The sequence below is a fragment of the Oxyura jamaicensis genome, chromosome 3 (genome assembly GCF_011077185.1).
Source record: "Oxyura jamaicensis isolate SHBP4307 breed ruddy duck chromosome 3, BPBGC_Ojam_1.0, whole genome shotgun sequence".
NCBI lineage: Eukaryota > Metazoa > Chordata > Aves > Anseriformes > Anatidae > Oxyura > Oxyura jamaicensis.
The window spans coordinates 8636950-8658383 of NC_048895.1; positions in this window are offsets into that span (position 1 = coordinate 8636950).

A 21434-nucleotide genomic window follows, 5' to 3' on the forward strand; every position below is an offset into this window, starting at 1 on the left:
CTGATATGTGCACAATCATAATAAGTAATTACGGCAATTTCTGAAAGAGGGGGAGAAGTCAAATGTAACTGAAAGGACTGCATGTTTTTCTCCATCGTGTAGAAAGCCTAGCTTAGACTGAAGCTAGTAAGGAAGAACAGCAGATTAGTAGAAACAAGAATACAAAGTGACTTGAGGAAACAGCTTTTGTTTAGCACCTGAAGTTATTTTCAGTTCAACAATGAAAAATACTAGCCCTTGGTTCATTGCTAATTAAAATAAATAAATTAGCTCCAGTTCTGATTTTCCTATGGACTAAATCAATTTTGTCCCCTGGGAGAATCTGACCTCATATAAACAGTTTGTGTGACGTCAGGAGCTCTTGCAACAGTTGTCAAGCTCAGTATAACTCAGCTTAGCAAAATGCAACTCTAATTTGCAGTGTGGGAGTGGTGCAGGATGCAGCAAACTTGTCAATCAAACTTTCCAGATTTCAAGACCAACTTATTTCCTGGAAGTTCTCATAATTAGGTGTTGTTGCAGGCCATGTACTGCTTTGGGCATGCCTGTGCTGGACATTGGTAGAACAGCTCTTAAATATCAGCTTAACAGAATAACATGATATGCTGTTATTGCATGTGCATAGATTAACACTCTTCTTGTTGCTATTTCTTCCTTGTAATTCATCTCCCGACATATATGGGGCTCTTTTGCATGTAGTTTTTTTTGTGGGTGGAACTGGGGAGCAACATCGAGATTTTTCTGAACTTGTCACTTAAAGACACTGCTCTGCTCTCAGTATGCTTTTTTTTAGTGGTGTGTCTTGAAAATTTTTATAACAGGACATATCACTGCCTGTTCCTTTCCAATTCAGTTGATATTCTGTAGTGAAGAAATGCTTCATGATGCAAAGTTGCAAGCTTTTGCAAACTGCTTGAAACTTGCCTGTGCATGACAGTTAATGACACTGAAACACGAGTTTTGGTGGGAATTCTGCATGAGAGAGGGGTGGGGAGGATGTAGATTTTATTGTGGCAGATGAGTTTTCAAACCCTTTTCCTGCTGAGAATAAGCACGTAACTTCTCCATGGGGTAAGTCTCTTTAGAGGAATTGTAAATTAAAACGAATGTGATCCTTAGTGCTACATTTTATGAAAACAGTCTTATTTTTGTCTATTTTTCCTTTAAAGTTTAGATTGTACTGTAAAACTTCTGAAAAGCATAAGGTAGAATTGAGGTGTCAATTACAAAAAGGTAAACATTGTCTTCAATAAAAGCCTTCATCTGTTCCATTTCACTCTTCTTTCAGTGTAAGTGTAGATTGGGTGTTTTGTCCCTCCAGCCCTTAACTGAGATTTCTGAGTTATTCATGCAACAAATTCTTTTTGCTTAAAAGCAAATTGCAAACAAAGTTTCTTTAGAGTGTTAAAATTTCCATTTATGGTTTTTCTCTTGCAAGATTGAAGCTACGGGTCATCATGACACAGCATACAAATACTGTATTATTCTTACTGAAGTTAAGGAGTTGGAGTATTTTTGACATTTTCCAGAATAGCTGCGGCTGTGCTGTCTGAAAGATCAAATCTGGACAGGAGCTGCAGTGCCATAAGATGAGTAGGAAGAAGTACAGTCACAGATCTTGTTTTGTGCACTTTTAATAATTTACAGAAAGTCTTTGATGTCTCATCTGCTGATTTGGGAGCAGATGCATATTTTTCCAGACCCAAACAAAACCTTTGTACTTAATTACTCAGCACTATTACCACTGTAGATTATAAAGCTAGAGTACCCAGTTTCTGTATGTGGTGTCACCTAAGGCACATCTTGCATTTGTAGGATGTGTTGCTTTTATTTTGGAAGGCAAGTTCTTGAGAAAAAAATCTTCACGGTGGTCTTTGACTGTACTGATTAATACCACCTCTGTGAGCCTTATACTGTGGAAAGCTGGGGTGAGATTTCTTTACTGCTATTTTTTTGTAAACTCAATGTACAAAAAACCCCCCACCAAACAACAAAACAAAAACCAAAACAGCCAACTGATTTGTTATGGAAATAACTAGTATGTTAACATTTGCTTTCAGCTGTGATTTGCTGTTGGTCATTTTTAGACAATGGTTCATCTGTCTTAAACGCATGCAATGAATATTTTATGTGACTAGGAAAAAGGAGGAGAGGTGATTGTCCCACACTACAGTGTCGCTATTTAGAGCTCAATGCTGCAAGATTGGAAATTCAGATTTGAAAATTAATTCCCTATAAAGATGGCTGCATGCCTTACTGGAGCTGTTTCCATATGACGTGAGCTTTGCTGTTCTGCTGTGAGCACTGGTGTCTCCCAGAAGTGAGGCAAGGGGTGGCAGCAGCAGCTGCATCTGTGGTGCTGCTGATCACACAGGTAGCAGGATCCTGCCTGATGCTGCCTCGTGTTCTGTATCCCAAGTCACTGGAACAGACTGGGAGAGGGCTCTATCTACAGCCTGCAACCTGCACTCCCAGGCTCTTTGCTTTGTTTAAAAATACAGGTGCTTGCAAAAACAAACAAACCAAACCTCTTCTTTATTCCTCATGTAACTTGAAATAAAGGCAAGAGTCATTGGGAGTGGAGGAGGGAGTGGAGCAGACCCTGTGGTACTGCCACTGGAGGGAAGGAGAGGAACTAGAAACAGGATGGCAATGGAAGGGAAAGGGTTGTGATGTGAACTCCGGGAGGCTCAGCTTTGCTGCTGCTCGGTTGCAGCCAGTTTAAGAAATAAACCGCAAACTGTGTGCAGTAACAAGTTGTAATTCTGCATATGGCGAATAAGACTGAGGCACATGTGCTACTTATAGGGAAGTGAGGCATTGCTTTGTGCAAGTATCAGGTTTGCAGATCATTGTGTAGAAGGCACCAATTTTCTAATATGTAGCATTATTCCAGCAGTAGGTCTCAATGTACTTTGCAGAGGAGGAGCAGATCGCCTCCTTTCCTCCCCACATACCTGCTTTCTGCCAACAGAGCAAAGGTGCTGTGGCAGTAACTTCCCAAAGCTGTCCTGACCCAGGAGCTACTCTGTGTTGGATCCTAGAGCAGGGCTGCTCTTCTCTGCCAGCCTGCACCGAGCTGTGCCAAAATGTGCTGTGTAGGACAGCTTCAGAGACTTCATTATGAAACCAGACACTGGAGGGGTCTTCTCTTTACCCTTAAGCACAGCTAGAGCCCCCTACCAGTAACAGAACAGAGGAGTGAGAGAATTGGGTGCTAGTATGAATAAACAAGTGAGATGAAGGGAGATGCTTTGAGATTGTCAAAGCAATGGTTGTAGGGACCTGAGGCTGGGGATCAAGACCGTTGTGTCTTACTGTGTTATGACATCTGAAGTTGGAATAGCTGCTCAGTTAAAATATCCCTATCCTCTCTTGCCACTGGGGCTTTCAGCATCTAATTGTTCATTTTGTCTGGGGAAAAAAAAAAAAAAAAAAAAAAGCTCCTATCTCAAATTCTCAATGCCAAAGTGCCTCCAGGAAGTCGGCACTGCCAGGCAGGTCTGCTTCCATCTGTGCTGCTGAGGAGCTGGGCCCCAGTGTGGAGATCTGATCTCAGGGCTCAGCGTGAGAGGGAGCACTGCTGGTGCCTTGTCAGGCCTGCCCTGATCCCTGCTGAGGAAGAAAGCACCTCCAGGCTTCATGGGTTCTATGCTCTGTTCCACAGGACACATACTTACGCAGCAGTGTAAGTGATTATAGTTCTTCTATAACCCATAGTTCTTCAGGCAGATTTCCAGCTCCTATTCTGTTCTCAAGTGTTAGAAGATGATAGAAGGTGATCAGTGCTTGTGAACTGGTGTCTGATAGGTTCAGGCTTGTGAATGCGCCTGAAAATTCTCTGAGTTCTGGGGTTCACTCTACCTACCTGCACAGTACTATATGCTGTCTTTGTGTTATGCCTTTCTGAATTTGCTCTGAAGCTTTTAAATGATCGGTCACTTTTCCTTGTGGAGGTTTGAGTCTTATTCTCTTTCTTCCATCAAAGACAATTTTGGCAAAGTAACTGATGTTTCTTTCTGCAAAACTCAATAACACTTGCATTTTTCTAATGTTGTAAGGCATGCTTCCTTCATTTTAACTTGATTTTCTTCTTTGTTACCAACATCATGTAGAACATGACAAATCAGGCTGAAAGAGTGATTTAGTTTTCAAGTGCTGTGATTATCCTTTGCTGTCTGTTCGCTGAGTCTTAAGAGTTCCCCCTTGTATATCCCCTCTCAGCTGGGAGTCTGAGAGGAGTGTTCCCGCAGAACCGCTGGTTCTTGCATGCAGATCTTGTTTGCGTGCTGGACTGAGAAACCTGCACAACTTTCGCAGAGAATCACTCATTTTGAAATCTATTTGTGGGTCTCAGTTCCCTGTTTATGAAATGGAGATCTCGTGCCTTTCCTCACACTAGGGACAGGCAGCCTCTTGGAGGGATAAGGAAAGGGAGTTTCTAATTACTGCTTGCTTCACGCTAATGCTGCTCTCACGTGTTGATAATAATACAGCAATAGCTTTGAACCATCCTTCTGTCGACTGTGACCTTGTGAGTTTCCTTATTGCATTGTGCAGTTGGTTTATTGCTTTTAAAGGTACAAGGGGAAAACAAGAGGCCAGAACTCACTGTTTTTTAATGTCTCAGATTGCTCTGGGAACAGAGCAAAGCACTTTGGTGACTGACATTTACAGTAAGCCCCAATGCACACGTCTTAACATTCTCCCAGCTTTGAGTAGGTGTAAATGAGGGAGGCATGACAAATGTGAGTTAATTTTGTCTGTTGGCACCCTTCTATGATCTACATGAAAACTGTTATGAAATCTGGTTGAATTTATATTAAAAAGTGGGGCTGTGGATGTAAATTTGGAGAGTCTGTGTGGAAATTCAAGACCTGTGCATTCCTTTTATAGGCATCACACTATTTATGGGTTGTCCTTGGGAAGACTGAAAGTGAGTAATAATTGCTCACTGTTTCTGTATAATGGTAGGATGTTTAAACTCCTTTATACATTGCCTGTTACGTCATTGTAGGAAATCTTTCAGAAAGCCAGCATTTTAGTTAAATTCATGGTAAGGAGAGGACAAAACTGTAATTAGCTCACGTTTACTTAATTGTTCTGGAGTGTGATAGGGGTTCAGGTGGGAACTTCAGTCACTGCTGCTTGAAATGAGGTTAGGCATTTCTTCTGGAGGAGAATAAAGCTTGCAAGATCGGATATTTAGCATCAAGATTTTCATTGTCTGGGAAGAGACAAGGATATTATGTAAAAGTGAATCTGCGGAGGAGAATAAACCGGCTAGTCTGCTTCCATTGTGAAATGCAGAGATGTTTTTAAATGGAAGAATCAGAAAATGCGTTTTTATCAGGGTGGAGGTTGCTGAGAATTGTGGAGGATGGCAGAGGCGATTTTATTGTGTTCCAGCTTAATGATGCAGTGCAGGAAAGGTAGTGCTGAATCAGAGCTCCTCCGTAATCATTCATCGGGGTCAGGAGAAGGGTATTCTTTGCAGTGGGAACACGCTGTACCCAAGCTCCAGGGGAGATGTTTCGGGCTGACATGTGAGTGTTTCTCCAGGACAATGCTGCATAAGAAGTGGCAAGAAGGGATAAACAATTTGCTGCCCTTGGCACTTGGGTTCCTGATGAAAGGGATTTGTAAGAGACAATTTCATTGCACAAAGGTCTGTCGTCCTGCTGCAACATGTTTACTTTACCATGCTGGCAAAAACATGTCAATGAAGATGCTGAAGCAATGTGTAGGCTATTCCCATTTTCAAGAAATCCCAGACAGTGTGTAGTTCAGAGCAAGGACCATAGTTCACTGTAAATTTAATGAACTGGAGATCTAGACTGCAAGCATGTGAGCTGTGGCATCACACCTGGCCTGCTGCAGGACCTCGATGGTGTTTGTCACCATTTAGGGGGGAAAAAAAGGGACACAATGTAAGTTTAAGCATAGTAGCAATAGCTAGGAAAACTGCACTGCCAAGTCTTACACTGGATGAAAAAGAGCTGAAAAATCCTGTACATATTGAATTTAGGGGCCTAGAAAAAGGAGACCAAGCTGGCTCTGACAACAAATGCTCTGTGACCTTGAGTGAGCTTCAGTGTACACAAGAATTTGAAAATCTCTGAACAGTGATCCAAACAATTTTGTAAAGAGATTTCTTTGGGTGGTTGTACTTAGCTTTAGTGATTCCTGTGGAGCTCTCAGCAAAGGAAAAATGGAGGATTTAGCGGCACTCAATTTTGAGGAAACCTAACTCCAGCAAAATAACTGAGCTTTGCTCTCTAAAGAGTCACCCATGGAGAGTGACCAGATCAACCAAGGAAATGATGTGAGAAATCAAGAGGCTTGCTGCCATTTGCAGGAGAAAGCATTCAGCAATTCTTTTCTCTTTGGTAAAATTTCTTCCAAGTTAAAGTTTAGAAAGATAAATGACTTGCTCCTATTACTTGAATTCTAGGCTGTGATCTGAAAGTCTCAGAACAGTGTTTGCCAGCTGATTTTGTGGCGTTATCTTCCTCACTTTGTAACATTTTTCCACAGCAGTAATGGAACATCTCAGGAGGGTGAGCTAAGTACAGCAAAGGGCCATGGCATCTTGCAGAGCTTCCCTTGCCTGTTGTACAGAGAGGGAGATGTGGGGAAGGGTCAGCTGCCAGCTATCTGCTCCTGCAAATTAACCTGGATGCGGTGATTTGGGCACTGCTGTACTGATTCTGTATTTGTATTTCAGGGTGGGCACACTAGTATTTTTGGAGTGAGGGACCATAACCTATCCAAGCACCACAGCCCCCTGTCCCAAGTCGTACAGCCCCCTCTCCACCCATAAAGCCCTGTGGAGCAGTATGCATGCTCCGAGCTGGGAGATGTGGGGTCAAAGCTCCTCAGGAGGTGCAGGAATTTGAACCTGGACCTCCCATTGTTCTAAAGAATGGGAGCAGAGAACGTGAGGAGACATGGCCCCGGGTACTACATGCCATCTCACCGCCTGTCATGGCACTCCCTTCCCTGGGACGTGACATCTCACTTCCCTGTCATGGCACTGTGCAGCAGCACCACAGCAGTGTGTTATGGGCAAAAGGCATTATTTACCCCATTTTTACTACCAGCCAGCACCATATTTTCCTGCAGTGTTAACAACAGAAACGCACGATGGAATCGACTTCAGCACCACCTGGTATCTAGTTTCCTGACCGCAGGACAGATATGCCAAAGTTGAAGCTCTCATGGCCACAAGGGATACTTAACAGAAGCCTAGTGAATAGCTTGCTTAAATCTTCACAGCATCCTAAATACACATGAGGAGAGAAGGCTGATAAAGTACAATAGGTCATGGCTAAAAAGCAGCTTTCCCTGCACCATGTCAAATTCTTAAAATCAATTAAAAAGCCTTTATAAGATTTTTTTCCATGTTGGGAGTGAAAGGCTATGCTGAAGCCTGTCAGGAAGCAAGCTGCAGGGCTCTGAATCAGATGCATCCAAGGAATAATAATAGCATGAAGGAACTCTGGGGAAATAAAGAAGTATGGTAATTCAGCCCTTGGAGGAATAAGAAAGGAGAGAGGGGGTGTGTGTGTGGAAAACTAGAAAAAGAAGACATTTACGAGTAGTTCTACATCCTTGGCATTGAGGGACATTTTTTTTTCCAGGCAACGTCACACAGATGATAAATTTATGTTTTGCAAATTGCTCTAGAGACCATTGTCCCTTTAAAGAGAAATCCCATTCCAGGCATTTGCTACCACATAAGTGCAGCTTGTGCAAATGAGGAAATCTTTGCTTTTATTAGTGAAAGCTGGGAATCTTGTTTTGTAATCAGAACAAATGCAGGAGGGAATCCTTAATGCTCACTGCGCCAGTTATTCCATACAGCGCTTTCTCTGCTACCAAAATATCCACATGTGACCTTTTTCCGAGTCTTGGGAGGGGGCTGAGCTATCTGCTCAGTGGTGCTGGGAAAAGGTATCCCAGAGGGAAGGTCGCGTGTGATCACATCGGAGTGTGGGACACAGTTCTGCTTCTGTGGTAGGTTTCTCATAGGACTTTAGGCAGGTTAATTGGTACTCTGATTGACTTGCCCCAGTGCCAGCCAGCAGTGATAAAGCCACTTTTCTCACAAGGGTACTATAATGGCTAATGCTTTCTGAAGTGTTTAGATATGATAAAGGTGAGGAGTAGCAAAGAAAATAGATGCTTGCTGGTTTGAAATGCGTAGTGTGCAGTCTGTGCTTATTTAGCAGTGGTAAATGAGCTGCAGCATATAATAGAGAAGACTGGAGACTAGATCTCTTTCATTATTAAAGTTATGTGTTTCTGGCTTTTTCCCCCATCCTTCTAATATGCTGTTGTTATGGCAACAGTGTTTCTATCAAGAGATTCATATGAACTACTAAACCCTTCTTGCACTTTTACCTGTTTTGGCAATCTCAGGGTACTTAAATGCATATGTTCTTGAGTTTGTTTTTTCAAACCAGAGGGAATTTCGTCAGAGATTTTGAGCAGAACTTTGCCTACTCAAAGAGGGCTTTGACAAAATCATAATTTTTACTATTAAGTACTGTTTTTTGACATAACTTATAACAAAATGGAATTTCATCTTTCCTCTTTTATATCCTAGGGTCAGATAAAGAGGCCTCCACAGCAGCCTCTTTGCAACTTTTGATTGCCATGGATGAGTGGAACTGGTATCGAGTTCACGTGTAACTTACTGCCAAGGACTGTATTTCCATTTCCTTCTGCACACAGATTTTGAGCTCCCGCATTCCTTTAACAAGAGCCTCTGAGGGGAGGAGATGCCTCATGTCACAGGACATGCAGCCACGCACACAGGTATTAGTGCTAACCGTTTGCCCCCCATAATAAACAACAACAACCCAGTGGCTCTCTGGCAGGGTCGTGAAATAGCCATGAGGAGCCCTGAAACAATGGGTCTCTAACCAGAAGGAATGAAGGTGGGTGATATTACAAGATTCCAGATGGGAGGACACAGAAAAGACAGCTTCCTGATATGCTCTTGTGAATCCTAACCACGGTGTTTCACTGATGAATGAAAGGTATAATTATTTAGAGGGGGAGGGTGTTTGCTGTTTTATTCAGAGTGATATTTCTGTAGTGGGACACGTTAGCTCATGTTGCTTTAAGAGACGCTTTCAGAGCAGGTACAGTAGAAGCTTATTCACAGTTCTGTTGTTGAAGTGATCACTGTGTTTAGTTGTTTTCTTTTGGTTGTGCCTTGAATCTTGGCTTTTATTGCCAGGAACACACCGGTGACTTTATTTCCTTCCTGTAAAAATGGCAAGAAAACACCACATGAAGAAACATGGAATATAAACCATTACCAAAACTTGACATATCTTGGTAACACTTTATACTGAGACGTGCCTTTGTAACTTGCTTCTTATGTTTGTGGAACATTTCTCCAGGTGGATTTCCTTGAAACAAAGATGTGACAACCCCAGAGGGCTGAGATATTAAATCCTAATCTTTCTACTAATAAATTGTTTGCTACAACAATTAGTTTTGGGCCAATCTTATGTCTTGGGCCATATCTGCTTCTACAGTATGGAAAATATAAAGAACGTCCTGATGTTTGATATGTTTATTTTTATGATATTTGCTTTAATGTAAATCTTAACAAAAGGATAATCTTGGGTTGCCTTCATTGCACATCACTTGGAACAGTTTGAAAACATAGTTCTGGGAATGCTGAAAGATTTGGGAATCTGTTGGATTTTGGAGAAGATACGGGGACATGTTGATATTTGGTTGCATTAAAAAATAGCTATTACTTGAAGCAAAGGCATCTGAAGATCTTTACACTTGGTTTCACGAGCTGTGTAATTTTTAGTCTTTACATTGGCTGTTGCGTACAGCAAGCTGTTCTAGCACTGTTCTCTCAATAACCAGCTACTGTGGGACTTCTGTGCATCGTTTTAACCTGTAGGAAAACCTCTATAAAGAAACTTGTTGTCTGTTGCTCTTAGCCTATATCTCTATATACTACAAGTTTGGTGAGCTATCAGTGAATGAGTAGATGGAAACAACAATGTTCAATGCAAAATTTGGTGTAGATATTCCAAATATGTAATATTTATCAAGCATCTGCTGGACCACTCTGAGGAAGGGTGATCAGCATGGAACGATGATTACTGTGGGAGAAGATAAGCTGATTCATCTGGATGGTGTTTCTAATTCTTAGTGTGCTCTCTTTCTGAGGTATTTGCACTCAGGTGCTTGCATGGTAGGCTGTTTACCTGATGGGTTACTTCCATTTTTTTTTTGCTTCTTTGTCTCCCACATAATCTGTCTCCACTGATAATTCACTCTTTCTTCTGCAACTTCAGACTCTGTGCTTTGTGCTCCACCACATACCAGTGAAAACCTCTCATCACAGTGCCCTCAAATACATTAAACATGCAATTGGGGAAAGGCAGGAAGGTGGAGAAGGGACATGAGTCTGTTCTTCTCTCCTTCCCATTCAATCATCATTGGTTGCTCTGCTAGCTGCATAGAAATGCCACGAGGCAAATTCCGTCTCCACATAATGATGCCCATTTTGAGTGGGTATGAACAAGTTTTGCCAAGCTTTCACATCTTTTTAACTAGTTCTTCTATTTTTTTTGTTGGTTAAGCTAAACCTCATTTATATAAAAGTGAATATAAAACTCATAACCTGCTGTGTTTTTTCTTAGTGGTCTCTTTACCAATTGTACAGTGACATTAGAAAACCTTTATACTAGGCAATAAGCAGTTGCCAAAAAAGAACTAAGGCTTTTTTTAACTAATTAAATATAGTTCTGTCATTAGTGGTGTTCATCATTCATAGGTATTCAATAGCTGACCCAGTTGGTTTGCATTGCAAATTAATTTAATTTTCCATTGATGGGCTCCAAATGTATAACAAGCTATATTATTCATATGTAAATATTCTTTTGATTAAATCCATCTTCATTTGCTAATGTCCTAAAATGCTTTGATGTTTATTCTTCTGAAAGCTTATAGACCAGGATTTCAGTCATGCTCCATTTTTTCAGTGGTTTGTCGGCTTCTACAGAATCCGTTATTTTTCACTCATTAAAAATGACTATTGCAACACTTCCTGCGACTAACTAGGAAAAGCATTTCCCTGTGCATCAGAGTTCATCATCTATTTGATCAAAAATGCTGTTCTGGTGGATTTTTGAATTAATTGGAACACTTTTTCAAAAATATTTTTTTCTAGGTTAAAGCTGAGATGGAGATAAGAGCTGCTGAATTCTGGCAAGAGAGCTTTTTCACATTCTTAGACACTGTTCCCAAGCCTCTCATTAGTGTGCTGTCAGTTTTATAGCCAGGAGGTAGCCTCCTCCCAAAATAAAACTGGGTATTCTGGCTGGAACTACAGTGCTACTTTTATGTCTACAGCTGGTGATTATAAAGACAAACTTTCACATTAAGCAGTGCAGGTGACTTAGGGGCTAATTGTCATCAGTTCTTAAAAAGTCTTTTAATTTTCTATTACCTTCAGGACCTAACATTTAAAAATTTGCCTGAAGAATGTGAATGCTCCTAAGTAGGTTTCCTGATACAGCAATGTTCCTGTAGGCCATGTCACCTACAACCAAGCTGCAGCATAGATGCCCGTCATCTCGCTAATGATATGGGGACTGAGCAAATCCATTTTTACCTTCAGCATCTACTGCCATCTGACCCGCTGTCTCAGTCAAGATGACTGGTAGTTCACCTAGGATCTAGTGGCAACATGCTGCAGACAGACAAGTATCTCAGCTATCCACAGCTAAAAGACATGCGTGCGTTTGTGTAATAGACCACCAGAAGGCATAAGAAGGCATAAAGGTTAAGAATATAACTCTTCTGATCTTAGAGAAGCTCATCCTGATTTACATCCATGTAATGGAGAACAAAATAAGACTCTGAATGTCTTAGGAGACATTATCCAATTAGAGAAAAGGTCAGGTTTGCACATTTACTGTCTATAACAGTATATCTCTTCCTCAGTTACTGTTGGTCAGACCTGTGTGTAAAATGCAAATGAGTGTGTGGGGGAGTGAGAAAGAATGTCATCTCTTGGAGCAAATTTCAGCAAGAATAGCAAGTTTCCTCAGAATATATTCAGAGCAATATTGTCCGTTAGTCACTTAGACCTATTGCTTTTCCAGCTGCCTCTCTTTTCTTACTTGCATCTCCTAAACTTCGTTTTTCCTTGTGCGTAATTGTTGAAAGGATGGTATGTTGAAAGGATGATATTAGACTATCAGTAATGCCTTGCCGAATAGACATTTAATCAGAATTAACCCACAATTCCAGGAGAGGAAGCAATGAATGTACCATCTTCTGTCTGAGATGGGCATACCTACACAGTAATGGGTGCAGAGTTGTTAAGAGACGATTGTGAAGGCACAAGGAACACACTTTAGAAGTTATTAACTCTCCAAGTCCTCTCTTACAGAGAAACAGGTAGAACAATTTTTCAGCTTCCTGAAGACCTTTCCAGCACAAGCTCTTCACAAGGAAGAATTGGATGTAGAGCACTAGTTGGAATAAATAAATAAATAAATTTAAAGTTCTGTAATATACTATACTATAACTATAGTATACTGAACTATATTAGTACAACTCATACTTGTTTAAAAACAAAAACCAAAACAAACAAACAAAAAACAAACACATATTTCTAACTTAAGAGACTGGGCCAAGTAATGGCAAATGAAACTAGCTCTTCCACAGCCGTGTAATTTTCAAGCTGTGACTAGGACTCCTGAGAAAAAAGGCACAAAGCTAGCAGAGTGTCCCCTCTGCTGCTAGTGCTACCCAGCAGCTACATCTGGGTAAATCTACAGAACTCCTTTAGATAGAACTAGCCTGGGAAATCTCAGTCCCAGGGCCCTGCAAACCTGGTACGAAGCTTCCAGCCTGTTACTAGCAATGGCAAAACAATATCACAGGACTAATTGGTTGCATACTGCCTTGTGAATATCTCCTGCACAAATCAAACAGGCAAGCAGTGAATAGCATGCTGCTGTAAAGTTTTCTTGCTCTGAAATCTTTTTAGATGTAATAAGACCAGATTTTTTTTTTTTTTTTTTTTTTTAGTTCTTTTCTTGCTTGTGCTGACTGGCTCTGCTGAACTGGACAATTGTTCAAAAACTATTTTGAGTAACATTTGCTTGTATAAATGAAAACAACTATGGGAGGGTAATTTTTATTATTTCCACAGTGATTCTATAACCTAATAGTTTAAATCTGTAAAACATTAATTTTCACTGTGGTGTCATTGTTGATGATTACTCATCTGATCAGCAGGGGTTCCTGAAACAAGCATGTTCTGAAGAAAAATCATTGATCAAAGAAATGAAAGCGGTTTATGTAACACACTCAGCAAGTGCTTATCCAGTATGCGGGGTCTGAGGAGCCGCAGGCCGCTGACAATAGCAGGTGACGTTCGTAGGTGTGGCAGCGTGCGACAGGGCTGGTGGCTTGGGAATTGCGTGCGTTCATACCAGCCTTCCGCATTTGCTGCTGGGTCTCTTCTGAAAAGGCATCTACCCGGAAAAGTGTGAGAAGTATTCCAATTATTCTGACAATTTCATGTCTGTCACACTTTATTTAATTATTGATTGCATACACAAAATAAAGCGTTGAATTTCTTCTTCCTCTCAGCCTGCGGTGTGTTGATATGATCAGGAAAACCTACTGATATCTGCAACATCAGTAGTTAGTAAGATTTCTTTTTTTTGTCTTACTACAGGGTTTCAGAAGACTAAATCTGTTATTTTACTGTCCCCCTACTTACATGCACACACTCTAAGAGAAAATATCCTGGTATTAATTCCTGATAGGAAAAGTGAACGAGTGAGTATCATGGGCTATGAAGACCTCTCTTAGATAATTTTCTTTCGGCTAACTCTGTGTGACTGATGATTTTCTTTAGAAAAAGAAGTGACTGGGACTCTAATATTTCTAAGCCTTTCACAGCACTTTTAAAATATTGGGAATGGGGAATGTCAGAAGCTGCCATTTTATTTCTGGTTATTTCAGTGTTAATCTAAGTTACGTGTTTTTAAGGAACATTATTCTTACCAAATGCCCTTAAGAGGGCGCTTGTTCACCATCACATTTGTTTTAAGCATCTTCTGTTCTCATAATGAATTTAAAAACAATGTTCTGCTGCACCAGTTTAACATTTGAATGAAACATTTTTGGTCCAGTTATGGTTACTGACAGCAGATGTTAAGTATACAACGTTATTGCATTAAGTAGGCTTAATTTGGATAAACATTTAGTCAGTTTACAGGAGTGTACTTTACACCTGAAACAGCAGGTTCAAAGTAGTTCCGTATCTCATAGAAGAAATAGTTTTGCCTTAGCTGGATTCTGGTTTGGTTTGGATTTTTCTTTGGCTCTGCTTTTGCTTTTCTGTCACAGTCATTGGCAGCAGTAAACCTCCATGCTTTATCCTCAGCAGCCATCTTACTATGAGTGAAGCATCACATATCTGAAGGTGCAGATAGGGAATATAGTAGGATACAGAACAAAACGAGATAACAAAAGTGAGGCTATCAAATGCATGTATTTTTTAGCCAAGTGAAGAGGCATTATGTTCTATTTTCTCAGAATCTTTCTGATTAAAAAGTCATTTCATAAAGCGTTTGTTTGTAATGGTCATTGCAGCTTGATGGATGTGCCAGTGGCATTATTCTGTCATGTTCCAGCATCTTCATTTTCAGTTTTGCTAAATTAGCTAAGGAATGTTTTTATTCATCTTGATGCTCTTCACGTAAAGGACAGCTGCTGGCATATGGTAGGGGAATCTTGCTCAGCAGAGAGCAACCTGCTGCCTATGGAAAATGCTGACCACTTCAATATTAGCTCTTACCCCTTTAATATAGCATAAAGCAGTACTGCATAGATGCGATGTGACAAATCTCCCTACATTAGATTACTTATGTATGAATCTGACTCCAGCTTCATAATCCTTCTCATCTTTGTAGTTTCTTGAAAGAAGGTAAGCTCCAGAATATGAATGTCCTGCATTTAAAAAGACAGGGTTGGTTGTGTGTATTAATGCAAAGCTGTAGGGAATTGATCTCTACTTTATCTGTATCACTTCTAAATTAATGTTTGTTCACAAATAAAATAGTATTTGGCACTAGATCTGTTAGCCTAGATCTCTGTCGTGGCTCTGTGCTTAATGCCACACTGAGCGTTGGAAAATGAAAGTGGTTGGGGAAAACTTGGCGTCAGTGTAACTGGATTATGGCATATAACTCTAGCTGTGATTTCAAAATAAGTCCATACGTAATAATATTCCTATCACATCAGTGAATACAAAGTTCACATGTAGCATTGTCTGCCTGTCTGGAGTGAAAGGAGGGCTGTTCTCCCCCCACATCCCTTTCAGATTTGACATTTTTGGTGAACTTGAAACAGTTACAGAGCACTTCCTCATATTGTTCAACTGGAGACAGCTGAACTGTATCAACAGAGCCGAGCTTTTCCCTGCCAGTTTAAGATCTGACCCTCTGCTTCAATTTTAAAGCTCATTTTCCATCAATAATTAATTCCTTTCATATGAACCTGAAGGAGTCAGAACAGCAGCTTATGCATAAACATGAAGGTTATGTATAGGCCACCGAGCGAATAACCAGATAATCACCTTGCAGATTTAGTTTGCAACAACACAAAGTCTTCTAGTGATAGATAACCAGACTTTGTGAATTTATAAAGGCATCACTGGCTATTGTTTTGAAATGTGCTGAATGCATGGGCTCCCATAAAAGCCTTGTGGTCATGCAGTTGTACAAGCTAAGGCAGAGCTCTGTTACCTCTAGGCTGCAATCGAAGTGGATTGTTAATACTTCTCCAGAAGTGAAATTCAGTCATTACATTTGTTTTCTCATCTCAGACGTCTGTGGTATTCTTCAGCTGAAACCAGCTAATTTATTCCAGTGCTGTATAGCAGGGTTCTGTCTCCAAGGCTTTGTAATTGCTTTCCATTTCTTGTTAGCCTTTGTTTAATATTCATCTAGACAGAGACTGCAGATACTGAGAAGGACATAGCTCTAGCATAACATTTAATTTTCTTATCACTAGATGGGGTATAGATTCTGATACTGGAATAAGATGATCTTTTAGGAGATTAAGAAATATTACTTTGCCCCTGTATCACCAGGTAAAGCTGACTCTCATGAAATAAGCACTGCCTCTCATGTCTGAGGTTAATTGAGGAAGACATTTAATTACTTTTCCATAAACCTGCAGGACTTCTGTGCCTTTTTTAAGCTCTTGATCGGTTTATTGCTACCGAATAATTCAAAGCTGATGAGAGCATTTTTTATTAAAATGAAAGTATCTGTTTTAATATATAAAACAAACTTTATTACATCTTTTCCAACTTGGTAAAGAGGGGCTCTTAGGGGTTTACAAGCATATGGAAATGTTTTGATGGCTTTATCTTTTAGAAGAGTTGATTCTGGAGTTTCAGCACTAAACAACTTTTCCTGTCCTTGTCTGTATTTTGTTCTTAGTGCTGGGGAGACCTTGTGTCTTCTGGGTGACCTACAGGTGGCACTGGGTGAAATGATAATGTAGCAGGGACTTGGTGAACGATTGTGACAGAGCTGCTCCCTTCCTGCTACAGGGAATATAAAGAATTTGGGAAACTACAAGATTCCAGGTTGAGGAAATCAGTTTAGGGAGCCATGGGTTTACTTGGTGCACTGACAGCACCTGTTTAACAGCAGAGAAATTCCTTTGCTGGCTAAGCGATTGTCATGGGGAATGTTTAAAGCCACTGCCCGTGTGCCACAGCAGGTAAAGCAGAAATTAAAAACTGTTTCCAAGGCTGGCAGTGGGGACCCCTTGCCCGGAGGGGCTCAGAGCCACTGTCCTGAGACCTTCTTCTCAACTGTTTAGTGGACTTTGCTGTTCTCACTGCTGACATTGGAATTCCCTGTGTTGCTCTCAGGGCAGATTTAGGGGGACTGTTTCAACTAAAAGGACCCTGCAGTTCACAAGTGCAATCCCTTCTAAAGGGAGAATAGGCTGGCTGTATTGTAGAGGCTCACGGTCAGTACAAAATAATCCAGGCAGTGATTCTCTTGAAAAAAAAAGCTGTCATAATCACCATTAGCAAGCAGGAACTCCCATCACAACTCTAACTGCTGTTAGACTATTTTCTATTTTAGCTGCTTATGTTGTTAAAAAGGCATAACTGACACCTTCTTAGGCAGGCTGACTGAAAGCAATGCCTGAGCCCGACCTTCCGGATCTCGTGTTGTGTGTCTTGTATGAGAGCTACTTCACTCGTACAAGAGGTTGTCTGCAAAACTCTGGAGTAATACACGTTTCAGTTTATGCGGATTTGCCTTTTGAAGATTGTTTATGGTGAAGAGTTTAGCAATACAGAGCGTAAGTAAATAACGTAATGATACTAATAATGGAGTTGCTCAGACATTGATTACAGCTTCATTAAGCAAGATTACTCACTGTGATCTCTGCACTACAAATTAGGTTTTGATAATTTGACCTATTCTCTATTTTAATTTAGTGAATTAGAAAAATAAATTGCCAGAGCAGAACACTTATAAAAGAAAAATATTTTTCTAACACTTTGTAAAATATTTATTTAAAATGATAAAAATTACCCTCGCGTCTCTGGTTTATTCATCAAAGACAAGCTCATGTAAACTGTTTTTAAAGGGGACTGTTTTGGTATTAAAAGCCCCGGGAGCATTGCTTGTTTCTTTTCTTTCACTTTTAATTCCCAAGTGATAAGAGATCTTTCCAAATAACAGTTCTTTTTTAATGAAGTACTTAACAGGTAATGCTTTAATGCAGTATATTTTTTGCTAATTTTTATTCTATGAATGTCAGATTTTTGCAACACAGTCTAGTAGTCAACTCTGGAATCATTTCTGAGGAGCTCAGTGCTTTTTAGAGATCTGTTTGCACACAGAATCGGAGATGCCAGATCTTCTGTAAAAGCAAATGCATTTTCAAAGTGGAATTTGCCGGCATGTGATACATTAACCTCAGAATGAATGAAGGGCTTTTGCTTTAAACATAGACCAAAATGTGAACAATATATTCCTAGTTTCTAAACCTTTGTGGCCTGCAACATAATCCAGCAGAGTGACCCAAAAGTTGGCATCAGCTAAACAGTGCAGAATCACAACAGTAACTGCTGTGCTTCTACTAAAACAGACGGAATGAAGGTTGTGTCCATTCTCCGTGAGATTCTGTGCATAGGTGGTGTGAAGGAATGAGTTATAAGCATCAGGCTTTGTTACAGTAACTGGACAAGCACTCTCCAGGGCTCACTTTACAAAATATGCTTTTTGTTTATTTGTTTTTGCAAATGCTGGAGCTGATTTTTGAAGTGCCTCTGAGAAAACTCCATTAAAGTTGGAAAACTCCATTTTTGGTGTGATGCAAGTGTCAGCTTCTTTAGTGTAGTTCAGCTTCTTAAGGATTTCATCTGAATAAGGTATTTTGACATGAGTCTGAAAGGTTTACCGGAATCGTCTTTACAATAAATGAAAACATGTTGGTTAATAGCTACCATTAACTTTTGCTTAAAATGGATCTTGATTCATGGATGACTATTGTACCATTTAGAACTTCTGTAATTCTCTCAAGTTGCAGTCTTAATTTTAGGCTTCTTTAGCACTTGTGCTACATAATATCCATTCCCTGTCCTCCTTTCTCATAATAAAGGAAATCTTTGGGATTGTGACAACAAAAAATTATATAGGATTCTTTTCCTTCCAAATGGGATTAATTATTGTGTAGACAAAACTATCAATCTTCAATTATATAATTGACTGTATTATTATGAAATTTTAGAGCTATAGGGAGAAAATATGGCACAAGGTAGGAATTCAATCCTGAATCTCATATTTTTTTTTTCCCATTACTCCCAACCCTGCTTATTAAATACATGGCCTTCAATGACTTGTAGAAATGTAACTTCTTTTTGTTATGCTTAGTTAGACTTGTTTTAACAAGTCTGCTTGCTAATTGTCTTTCCAGAAAGCAGCCAAAAACCCATATTGTCTCAGTGAGAGTAGATTCATAGTGTCAGTCAAATGCCCCCACTCTGAGCTGGTCTTTATTTATAGTATTTCTGTTTTTCCATTGTATCAGCTCTCAGTATGTCAGCTGAGTATCAAATTGCTGAATTAATAGAAAAACTGTAGTAAAAAATACTAGCACAAAGGTGATAAACACCTCCACACAAATTACCCTCAGCACTAATCACTTAGGCTTTGTGAGAAACAGCACACTGAAATGTTCCTGAAATAATCATACTCTGCCTTCAGCTTTTTAAAAATAGCCCCCCAAACATGCATAAACATCAGATGCTGTGAAACAGACCTCCCCTGCTAACTGTTTGTATTCTAATTAACAGATTTACGCAGTTAAGTCACTTGAATGCCTGTTAGAATTATGTGTATTGTTTATAAATGCGTGTTGTCAGATGTATTGATAAACCTTTTTCTCAGATTATCAGCACTTCTTTTTTTCATCTGCTATGACAGAAGTGGAAGTTTGCATTATTATTACTGTTAGATTTGTTACAACAGACTGAGCTGTAAGGTTCCAGGGCAAATACATCACTTAACGATGACTGGCGGTGTGCCTGCTCTACAGACACCAGAATGGGGAATCCTTCAGCAGGTTCACCAATCTTTTTCACAACTGCAATCCTCTGAACATGCAGAGCAGAGTGATGGTCTTTATTGTTCCTCTTCCCTCTTGCAGAAGAAGTACCTTTCACAAGAACTGAGCAACTCTGCATGCCTGATGCCTATGGACGGGGTCCATGCATGTTGGCTAAAGGATGAATGAAAGATGCTTGAGTCTCCCTTCCTTGGGCTTGGCATGGGCAACCAGGCAAAGCTGGCTTCCTGCATTACACCAGCAATGGTGACTTTTCTTCTAGAGAATGTCTGAGCCAGAGGCATGGTAGCAAGAGCAATGGAGTCAGCAGCATCTCAGCACTGGTGGATTTTCACCATAGTTATGTTTACAGTGCCTTTTATCTGCCCTGCATGTTATGAGAGGTTCCTTTTGTTTAGGCCCACAGGCTACAGTTGGAGTTCACCCAAGTTTTGAGCTTTTCCTTGTAAGAAACAAGTTGAAATTCTTACGTTGTCTGTCATCTCTAAGAACTTGATCTTGAAATCAACCGCAAAGTATTGCAAGATATGAAGTGAAAAACCTAGTCTGCAATGACAAGTAGTTAAGAGCTTTCATATTTAGAACAGATTTATGTTAACCGTGACCATCTCTGTCTCCCAGAATCCCTAATTTACATAAAAACTTTTTCTTCCTTCCCTTTTAAGCCAAGTTCATACGTACTCAAGACCATTTTTTCTAAGTTTTTCAACCTTATGCTGCATGCAGTCATGGTGAGATGTCTATTCGTACATCTCAGTGTGTAGTAGGATTCTTCAGCTTAACCTCTGTACTGTGACAAATCTGGCCCTTGTGCTTAGTCTCCTCAATGTCGCTAAGTTCAAATCTGATCAGCTAATGAGTGGTTTGATGCATGCAGTGGTGCAGAAGATTTCAGTTTTTGAAGTTAAGCCAAACTAGCACAGAAAGCATTATTAACAACTTCTGAGTCCTTCACATCAGTCTGTAATAGGCTGCCTGAAGTCACCTTGTTCTCCCAGAAGATGTGAGCCAAGACCTGTTCCTTTCTCTTATTCTCCAGCAGTAGAACGGGCTGAAAGTTGCAAACCTATCCCAGCTGTGCTGTTCTCAGAACTGTACTGCGGGAGCCGTGGATGTGAGGTGCCCAAAACTCCTGTAACATGCTCATCACTCATTCCTTTGCTGTCGGGAGGTGGCTGTCAGTCTCTTTTGCAATGCTGACATCCACCTCCTGGGAGCCAGTGTCGCACTGCTCAACCTCCTCCCCTCATGCCTTGTCACTGAACAACCATCCTGGTAAAGGCTTTCAATCACTGTCAGTCAGGCTTGGATTCAGAGGTGAAAGCCTCTGCTCTCTCGATTTATTTATATAACAGCAGCAGCAGGGATGAAATAAGGACCTGCTCTTCCATTTGCCTTTCTCACAGCTTGCGGCTAAGCAGCTGTTGATGGGATATGGACTACCTGTTCTCATCCCAGCTCCTCCCTGGGGCAGTGCCTCAGGGGCTGCTCTTCTTGTGCTGCTGCTACAGCCAGCCGTAACAGCAGTGAGTCCCTGGCATGCCCAGCAAGTGATGTCTTCCCCCATTCAAAGCTGACATAAGGATCTGTCAAGTCTCTTGTGCAGCATTCTGTTATTTGACTCCGCATTTTATCAGTCCAGCAAAACTACAGGACTCAGCCTTTGAAAGGCACCGAGTAGTGTTTGTTTACCTGTTTGCCTCTGTGCGGACACACAGATGCCCAACACACAGATGCCCATTTGCCAAAGGCAAGAG